Below are 10,352 nucleotides of genomic sequence, written 5' to 3' on the forward strand. Positions count from 1 at the left end.
TTTTTTTTGTCCAGATCCAGTGAGGCCGTTAATTATGGCGAGGCGGCCGGCCTCACCAAATTACTTCATGGTTTTGTGAACCCTGGACTTAATTTCGTGAATCCCTAGACCCGATCACAATGAATCTAACACATAAACAAGTGACATTGGACATATATTACCATTGATAAATATATTATAATTGTATATTTATATTTGTTCATCTATGTGGGACTCGAACCCACATCTTGCGCAATAGCACAATGGTCTACCTTTTGAGCTAATAGATGATAAGTACAAACAATGCATCAAAAAATAGCAAACACATTAAACATGATACATCAACCTCATATAGTTATTTCTTACTAGGAAATTAACCAATTTAAGTCCTAAGTTCACATAACCGGGTCCAAGCTTCACAAAGTCAAGTCTAAATTTCACAAAATCAAGCCTAAGTTTGACAAAATCAAGTTTCACAAAATCAGGTCTAGGGTTCACATAATCTAGTCCAAGCTTCACAAAATCAAGTCCAGGTTTCACAAAATCAGGTCTATGTTTGCCAAAATCAAGTTTCACAGAATCAGGTCTGAAGTTCACATAATATACTCCAAGCTTCAAAAAATCAAGTCCGGGTTTCACAAAATGATCTATGTTTGAACCTTAGTTTGTGAACCTTGGACCTAATCTTGTGAATCTCGGGCCTGATCTTACGAACACTGAACCCAATTTTGTGAATCTTGGACCTAATCTTGTGAACTTGGAGCTAATCTTGTGAATCCTGAACCTAATTTTGTGAACCCTGGACCTAATCTTGTGAATCTTGGACTTGATTTTGGGACTTGGGGATTATCTTGTGAATGCTGGACTTAATTTTGTGAATCTAGGACCCAATTTTGTGAAACTGGGCGAGGGGAGTTTGTTGTACAATCCACTGGCGGTGACCTTTCGTAAATAATTACTCTGTCTGTCAGATATGTTGCCATGATAAAATCATGATCAACAACAAAGGCAGTCTTCTGACGATGGAGTATGTACCTCTTAATCACCTTTGCGGCTACAATACGCTGCTCTGAGTCGAGATATTCACTTGGTTCATCTATCAGATACATATCTGTCGGCTAGATCAGTAAAAAGGGTAAATGTCAAAGGCTGTACTACTCCCAAACAACACAGTAAAAACAGGCAGGCGAGAGGGAGGGCAAGAAAAGATTGACAAAAGATTTACCTTTCCCAAACACAGTGTTAATGCAACTCTCTGCAACTCTCCACCAGATAGATTAACAACTTCTCGGTCCATTAACTGCTCTATTTGCAAAGGCTTCATGACATCTGACACAAATTAAGGCTGCGTATAGAACTCGCTTATCTTCTGATGAAGCAGATATCTAACAGTGTGGAAATTTTGGGCTGATCCTTTGGGGCTTGTATGAAACATTGAAGCTCGGCATTTCCACATCAGAGTCTCCCACATTGTCAGGCTTTAGCAGACCAGCCTGAATTTTGACAATTACGGCGACATTGACTCAGTTTTTCATTGTAAGCAAACTTCAGTATATTTATACTCACATACTATCACCATACAGTAAGTTAGGAGAGACAGTTACCAGCATACGAATAAATGTGGTCTTCCCCGTCCCATTTTCACTCAGCATCACCACAATCTGAGAATTAGTAAATTCACCTTTCACCTGCACTGACAAATAGCCTAAAGCCACCCTGAGTTTGTGTCCCAATATAATTTAATGTAGAACTAATTATGACAAAAAAAATTATACCTGGGATGCTCTCTCTGAATTGCAGCTTGAAGGCATTGAACAACGCGTTGTCTTTCAGCGTCTGAACTAATTGGGGTTCCGTCTGAGTGTTTAATGTAGAATTCCTGAAACAGAATCATAAGAATGCATATTAACACACCTGTCATATAAACCGTTTCATGATAAAGTGTATTATGACACTGACCCATATGACACTAGCTCTTAAAAGACTAATTGACAGCCGACGAAAAATACAATTAATCTTCCGTACAATATCAGCAAAAGATCGTGAAAGTATACCAGAGAAGCACGCCTTCCTTGAGTATCAACGGTTGCATGAAATACGACATAATCCATATCCGTCAAGGTGCAAACAGCATCAAATAAGAGCTTACGCCGATCTTTACACTGAACATTGACAACCGAGTACCCCCTCTCATTTCAATTCTGAACTGAGACCTCGGGATTATCTTTTAAAGAGCTAATTGATGGCGTTCTCTCATAATCGCGATTATCAAACATCATTTGATGAAGTCTTCGTTCAGTATGAGTTACAGCCATCGAAACACTCATCTTGGCGCTCCTAATGTCATTGTCCCCTTTAAGAACCGGCCTCAATTTCGACTCAATTTTCCTAATCCGATGTGAATCCTCAATTTGGGACCCGAAATAACAATCTGTAATGTATATAAGAGATGCAATTTGACCATTGTGCGTCCACAAGATGGCATCCACCATACTGCAATTCAAGTCAGCTAAGACCGCAAACACCTCCGATAAATAGGCCTACCCTATCCGTAGAAAGATCCACAACATTACGATCCAAAACTTCATTAAGTTCAAGATCAAACAATATTTCAGCCTTCACATCTCTCTCATTTTTCTGATCTAACACTTCTCTGACATTACCCTGGACTGCCTTTGGAATATTATCCACATACTGAGGCTTGATGATTGCCTGTTAATTAAAATAAATCAGTATGATGCAAAGAAAGCGATAAACTATCAAAATGATCGGGTCCATCGGGTCAGATCAATATATTTGTGGTTAAACCCTAACCCTAACAGTAAAATTGCGGATCATTTCAGGTCATGGGTCAATTTTTTACAGGCTCATTACCCTTAAAATGGGAAATGGGCGATCAGGTTGGGTTTGCGACTTTACATATCAGGTCGCCTGTCAAATTTAGAAAGAGTAACAATTGTTCCCAAGGACGCAAGGAGCCAGGTGCCAAAGGAATCACGCTCACACACACGCACACACAAAAAAATTACACTGGGGACACAGAGAGTACAAAGAGAATCAAGAGAAAAATCACTTAGAGAAAGACAGCACCTTCACGCCATCTTGCAGTAAGCGAGTGAAATACTTTTGAGGCTCAGACCCACTGAAGTAGGTTAAAATTTCTTGCCAGTCTCGTGGGTTCTGCACAAAACATATTAGCCAAGTGAGGAGAAAAAAACATAATGATATCATCATCTTCAACTCCATTTCAAGTTTCAACTCTACCTAAAACCCATTGTTACACAGAAATCCATTCCTTATACCAGTTACCGCAACATTGTCGTGATACAAAGGCTACTACCAGTACCTAATTGTAGTGATACACAAGCTGAACAAACTGGAAAGCAGCCAAGTCACATCTCAATCAGTCAATCATAAAAGATAGCAAAAGTTGCAATGAAGAGGTAACGATCAGCATACAGTTTAGAAACAAGAGAATGAGAGAGACTGAAAACGATAAGTCATCTGTTTAGGTATTTTTTACCGAATTATTTGATTCGGGTCAATGTGGTCTTACTCGTTGGTTAACTGAATGATTGTTTGTATGATGAAGTTTAAATAAGGAAATAAAGTACGAAATATAAATTGACACGTAAGATTTGGTGACGCGGAAAACCCAATGTGGGAACAACCGCGGGAGGGACTGTACCCTGCCAAATATTGCAATATTCTTGAATGGGAGGATTATTACAATTGAGGCGTAATCACCTTTTGCTAACACGAGGTATCGAGCTTGTAAGATCGTGTGTACGTGAATGTGTTGATGTCTTGATGAGAATGCGGATGTGTGTATGAATGTCCTTCTTTGATTGCTTCCTTGGCTATTTAGAGGGTAAGAACCCTAGGCATGTCCTACCTTGATTATGGAAAGGGAATATAACTTCCATAATAACTCTTTCCATGTTTGGTCATCTCCCTCAATTCTCCCTGATCTCCCTGACATCTCCCTGACTCCCCTTTTCCTAATTCCAAATGCCTCCTTCAATGGGCTCCAGTCTTCTCCTGCGTGCATGCCGACCCATTTCCCTTCTCCGTGCTTATTCTAACCGTGGGCTCCCTTCCTTCTCATTAGACCCATTTATTTATTAAGTGAGGCTTTCTCTATTATGTGATTTTTGGCCCAAACAGTTTGCCCTAAATTCCTTGTGAAGTACGCTACGAGGTGTCGAGCAAGGAATTTACGTAATCGAATGCTAAAACCCTAAGCCGTCATTTACACTTCTTTTCATGCAGCTCCATCACGTCAGCCGCCCACCTCCTCTTTTCTCGCACCCTACTCCCTCTCTCTTCCTTTATAAACCCAACCTCCACCTTTCACTTCCATTAACTCCAAATCATTTCTAAAAACTCTCCCCCTCTCTAAACCCCCAACCTTCTTCTTCTCTCACCTAGCCGGCTCCATTGTTTCACTTTCCATCGTCTCTTTCACCAGGTATCCTTCCCCTTTTATTCTTAATTTTTATTTTCTCTTTCTTCACCATGCGTAAAACCCGACAATCGACTTCCGCTCCTACTGATCGTAACCCTGACCCAGTCTTTCCATCTCGGGGACTCTTTACTTATCCCCATGATTGTGACTCCGTCTTGACCCCCGCTGACATTCCCATGATCAAGGGCTTGCTTGGTCTTGGTGATGGGGTGGATATCGCCATCCCTGAACCGGGTCAGAAAGCTGATGCCCTTCGTCCCGGATGGGTTTGTTTTTATCTGTACCCGTTTAAATATGACCCCCGTTTTCCTTTTCACAAACTCATCCAAGATTTTATTTTTACGAACAATTTCGCCATGGCACAAATTTCTGCCACTGTTTGGAGAGTTCTCCTCTACTCACTGGCCGCTGGTCAGAGCACTGGTAATTCCATCTCCCTGGGTAATCTGGCCCATATGCAACATCAGGTCCCTGGGTAGGGGCCAATTCTCTCTCCGGGGACGTGGAGAGGCTCCCTTCAGGCATGTGTCCAAATCCCGAGATGAGAAATGGTTTGAGGACTTCTTCTTCGTGAGGAAGGACTCCATTCAGCCGCCTGCTGATTACATCTTCGAAAAATGGGTCATAACTTCGAGTAAGTAGCCTCCCTGTCACCTGATTTATCTATATCACTGCTTACTAGCTTACTTCATCGTCCTCGTACAGGCCCCAGTGACCTGACTCGCATTGGTGCCAAGATCCCTGCCTGCAGCAAGCTGTTTTGTATCTTTGAATCCGAGAGAAAGTTTCTTGATCTGCTTTCTGGTTTTTCACCTGCTTCCTCCTCCAACCCTCTTCAGTCAGCTCATATCATGTCTTCCGGTAAGCTTCCCACAATTGTTCCAATTTGCATGCAGCTTCCACGTTCTAATGCTTTAGGTATCCTGACGCTTCAGGTGATGCCTGTTTACAGGTTCCAAGGCCGATCCTTTAGAAATCATCCTCCAAAGTGCCAAAAGAAAGAGGTCTTCTGCCAGTCCTGACGTGGCATCCGCCTCCAAGAGGATTGCTCTTGCTGCCTCCTTCCAGACCCCTCCTACGTACTCCAGTTCTGCTAGGCCTGAACCCTTAGAGGTTGACCCGTTGTCTCGCCATCCTCCTACTCCTCCTGTCAGTCCTCGCGCCTCAGCTAGCGGAGGCACTATTGCTCACTTCCCAGTAGGTTTTGGGAATGTGGACAAGGTACCATACTGGCCAGAGATCGACCAGCTGCTCTTCCCTCCTCTAAAGGAGACGTTCTCAGAGTTTTCTCCAGAGAAGATGGCAGAGAATGACGTGCACAATGCCTTTATGGTGAATGATCTCCGTCTTCTACCTGTTTTTTTTTTTAAATTTTTCCCTTTGATCTCTCTTGCTGACTTCTGACTTTTCTTGCCCCAGACCCTCCAGTCTGCACTATACAATAGGAAGATTATCAACATAGTGCAGACCACCAGTCGTGCTACCAACGCCAAAAACCAAGAGCTGAAGGGGACAATTGCCGACTTGGCGCAGCAGCGATCTGATCTGAAGGAACGCGTGGTGGAGTTGAAGGCTGAGCTTGCTGTCACCAAGAAGAAGCTGAAGGAAGGAGCTGATGCCTGAAGTTGGGGAGGTGAATTCTCCTGCACTGGCTGAGCAGACTGCTGGTGGAGATGCTGGAATGTCCCAGGATGCTGCTGACGGAGCTCAGGGAGCTATGACCGCTGAGGATGTGCAAGCTGGTGCGGTACCTGAAACAGGGGGTCAGCAGGCAGAGGAGGTGCCAGAAGTGGAGGTCATTAATGTGACCGACAATTAAGTATTTCTTTTTTTATGTTTAATGAACTTTTTGGCAGTCTGGCCCAGAGGTGGCAAACTTGTAAGTTTTAAACTCTTTTTTGGTTGTTCCGCCAGGGTGGCGGTTGAACTCAGGGATCGTATTTTTGCCACGTTTTGGAATGCCCCTTGCCTTAATTTCTGGCAAGTTTCAGCTTATATTTTGTGTGCTTGTTTTTAGGTTTCCTTAGTTTAGGAGGTTGTCGTGTCAGCATGCTGGCTGATTTAGGCGAGTCTTGTCCTCCTGAAAAGGCTGACTTTCTGACTCAGCTAGCTGCCATTTCAGCCTGATGGCTGATTTAGGTATATGCCGCAATGTAAGGAGGAGTGGCCGTGTCAGCCTGAGAGGCTGATTTAGACTTGTCTGGTCAGCCTGAAGAGACTGATCCAGACTAAGCTAGCTACCGTGTCAGCCTGATGGCTGATTTAGGCGTATGCCGCAGTTTTGGATTACTTAACCTTGTTCATGATGCAAGGTGTGTTCATCACGTTTAAAGCCAACAGGGGCGTAATTTAGGCAAGTTTATCGTCGTTCTAGGACCAATGGGACGCTGCAAGATTCTGGTAGCGCAGAGATCCCTACGTTCCATGTATGTGCATGCACGCTGGGGCCCTAATTAATTGCGATTAGTGCGAGCTACGTCCATGGGGGTGGTATCAGGGGTAGCTGAGTAAGCGTGTTTAGCTGTCAACCAGGCTCCCTTTCGTATGTTCCTGATGTGACCATAATTGGCGCATATTTAGCCCCCGAATTAGCCTTGTTTCCATGCTTTTTAGTGCTTATTTGGGTCATTTCTTATCTTTAGTTCTTTGTTTTACATATTCTTTGAGATTTTGATCCCTTGGTAGGAAAGGAGTAAGAATCTTGCATTTTCATGGCAAAACGAGACTAAATTGATCGAATTCAATGACCAAGCATCAAGGAGAGACAAGATTAGAAGGCCTTTGTACATATCATAGTAGAAGAGCAATGTTGAGGAAAGATCCTTGAGTCCCCAAGGAAATCCCCAAGGAATTTATGAAGAAAAGGGAAGAAAAGAAGAAGTTACTATGCTGACTGACAATCCGAGCGGATTGCCAGCAATCCGTCCGTCCTGCACAATCCGAGCGTCCCGTGCCAGAATCCGCTCGGATTCACCCTCAACAATCCGTCCGGATTCCCCAGAATCCGCTCGGATTCCATCGCCCAAATCCGGCCGTCCCGACCTTATTCCGCCCGGATTTCTTCACAGCACGGTTTGCCTTCTTCAAGCTACGAAAAGAGAAGCCCTTCTCTCAGAAAATACCGGGTCCTCCTTGCTCAACTTAAAAAGTGTAATTACTAGTTTAGCCCTTAGTTAACCCTAATGCATCCTCCCTAATTTTCACTATAAATACCCCATTAGGCTAATTAGAGGAGCATGTTCTTCTTATCAATAATTAGTGTAGTTAATACCAATCAAAACTCTCCTCAATATTGTAATCAAGTATTAATCAAGTTTTAATCCAAGTTTTAGTTCTTTAATCTCTCTTTTGTTCATCCTTTATTTTGGGTAATTGAAGATTATTTGGGTTATTATTGGGGGATTGACAACCTCTCAATCTAGCTTTCAAGTACTTCTATTATTCTTGCTTTATTATTGGAATCATTAGTAGGTATAATCTCTTAATCCCTTTTTAATTATTGTTAATTACTTTCATTTATTCATCATGTTTCATATTGTTGGTATGATTGACAACCTTGCTAGCATGATCAACATGATAATGAGTGAGTAGTCTCTTAGCTAGGGTTAATGGGTGATTAGGGGAAACCAACATGGGGAATGATTCATGCTTAAATTAATATGCTTTCATGCTTTATTTGCTTGCTTGTTTTGATCTCAACTCATGCACATGTTATACTTGATGAAATGCTAAGCCTATGAATCCTTGCATTTACTATCATCTCCTATCTTTTCAATGAGACTTGTAAGACATAACCCAACTCGAGTCTCATTAGACCATGCATGTTGTTGAGTAGGGAAGATTAAGTCGACTTGTAGGTGTTGTACAATCTAATCGATTCGGCTCCGGGACCCAAACTTTCCTAGGATTGTAAGATATAACCCAACTCAATCCATCATAACAATAATTGCTTGCTTTTAATTTGAGAACATGTTTGTATGATCATATCCCATGACACCCTAGTGCCTTTAATCAATTGTTTACACCCCCTTTTTATTCATCTTGCTTGTTTATTTTCATTGTTATTCTAGTTTAGTAACCTTCTACATCAACCCAATTTGTGACACCCCTTAGACACCGCTAGTTACAATAGAAATCTCATTTCAACTCCCGTCCCTTGGGATCCGACCTTTACTTGCCTTTTTACTAATTGTAGAGTTGTTTGTTAAGCTATAAATTGTGTTTTGATTCGACCGTAACCAACGACCACATCTATTTATTTGTGAATACGAAACGGACCGATCAAAAATGGCGCCGTTGCCGGGGACGGTGTTTGTTTGATTTAGATTTCCTTTTTGTTATTAGTTGTGTCTTTCTTCATCTTGAGGAAGTAAAACTCCTCAAGGTTTGTTCTAATTGTTTTTGAGTTGTTTGATATTTTGCATGTCTAGAAGGTTACAAAGTGATTTGTTACCTTTTGACCGTGAAATCGAAAGAACCTTGACGAACAATAGGAGACTTGTTAGGAGGAATTTGAGAGGTGTTGGTGAAGTTGTTCAACCCACTAGTGAGTTTGTCAATCCTTTCGCAATAGAAGGAGAAGAAAACCCATTACACAATACCCCCACAAAATCCACCTACAATGCCAAAATTCTCGTCACACTCCGTACCCACCGAGGATAATCTACCAAATGGTACTCCTACACCGCAACATCTCACCGGAAATTTTATTGCCAAGTCCGCCTTCATCCAACTAGTTGAGAGGAGCCAATTTGGGGGGATGCCTAGTGAGGATCCTCATTCTCATATGGAAACCTTTTGCGATTATTGTGATGCTATCTCTCAAACAGGCGTGACTCAAGACCAAATTAGATGGGTCTTATTTCCTTTTTCCTTAATCGGCACCGCAAAGCAATGGTTGAAGGGCCTTGATAAGGCCACCCTTGGAATAGATTCTTGGAAGAAGTTGGCTCTAGCTTTCTACAAAAAATTCTACCCACCGGAAAAGACCAACATGCTAAGAGCTCAAATTACGGGTTTTAAGCAAAGGGATGAAGAGTCTTTGTATGAAGCTTGGGAGCGGTTTAAAGGTATTTGTCGCTCATGTCCTCACCATGGACTTAGCGAATGGTTTTTGGTGCAACAATTTTGGAATGGTTTATATGAAGATTCTAGGAACATTCTCAATATGGGATCAAATGGAATGTTCACCGAAGTTGATGACAATCAAACATGGAACAAGATTGAGGAAATGACGGTCCATAACTCACAATATATTAGACCTCGCAAGGCTACTAGAGGAGGAAAGCATGAAGTGGACTCCGTTACTCAATTGGGTGCTCAACTTAGTGCTCACATTGACACAATCAACTTGAAGTTTGAACCAGCTATGGCTAGACTTGAGGAAAACTCAAAATCATCGAAGCATCATGTCAATGCCATGACGGCATCCTCATCAATCCCAAGTGGGATATGTGAGAATTGTGGAACTTTGGGTCATGACCCAAGTGAGTGTAGGGGAACAACCGAACAAGTGAATGCTTTCCAAGCATATAAAAGTGGTACCCCTTATTCAAATTTTTACAATGAAAACACCAAGTTCCATCCACATCTCTCATACAAAAGCCAAAATGTTCAAAACCCTCAAACAACATACACTCCACCACCCATGAGAAACCAAAATCAAAGACCCTTTTACAATCAAAACCAAGGTTACCAAAATCAAAATCCATACAATCACCAAAATGACCAAGGTTTTGATGTCCAAAAAGCGGTCCTCCAAATGCAAAAGAATCAACAAGAATTTTTCACCCAAATGCAAAAATATAGCCAAGCAAAGGAAACCACCATCAACAACATTCTAGCTCACACCAAGATGTTGGAAACACAATTGACTCAACTAGCATCTTCAAGCTCACAAAGACAA

The 10,352-nt window shown here is 42.0% G+C and overlaps 1 non-coding gene and 1 pseudogene across 1 annotated transcript; both read right to left on the reverse strand.

The window, feature by feature from the left end:
* Positions 1-845: 845 nt before the first annotated feature.
* LOC141595454 (ABC transporter E family member 2-like) lies at positions 846-3,272 on the reverse strand (annotated as a pseudogene).
* Positions 3,273-9,440: 6,168 nt separating this feature from the next.
* On the reverse strand, positions 9,441-9,547 carry LOC141597655 (small nucleolar RNA R71). Its single transcript, XR_012522878.1, has one exon. It is a non-coding gene; the product is annotated as a small nucleolar RNA R71 (small nucleolar RNA).
* Between the last annotated feature and the right edge of the window lie 805 nt (positions 9,548-10,352).

The sequence above is a fragment of the Silene latifolia genome, chromosome 8, assembly GCF_048544455.1.
Source record: "Silene latifolia isolate original U9 population chromosome 8, ASM4854445v1, whole genome shotgun sequence".
NCBI classification, from domain to species: Eukaryota; Viridiplantae; Streptophyta; class Magnoliopsida; order Caryophyllales; family Caryophyllaceae; genus Silene; species Silene latifolia.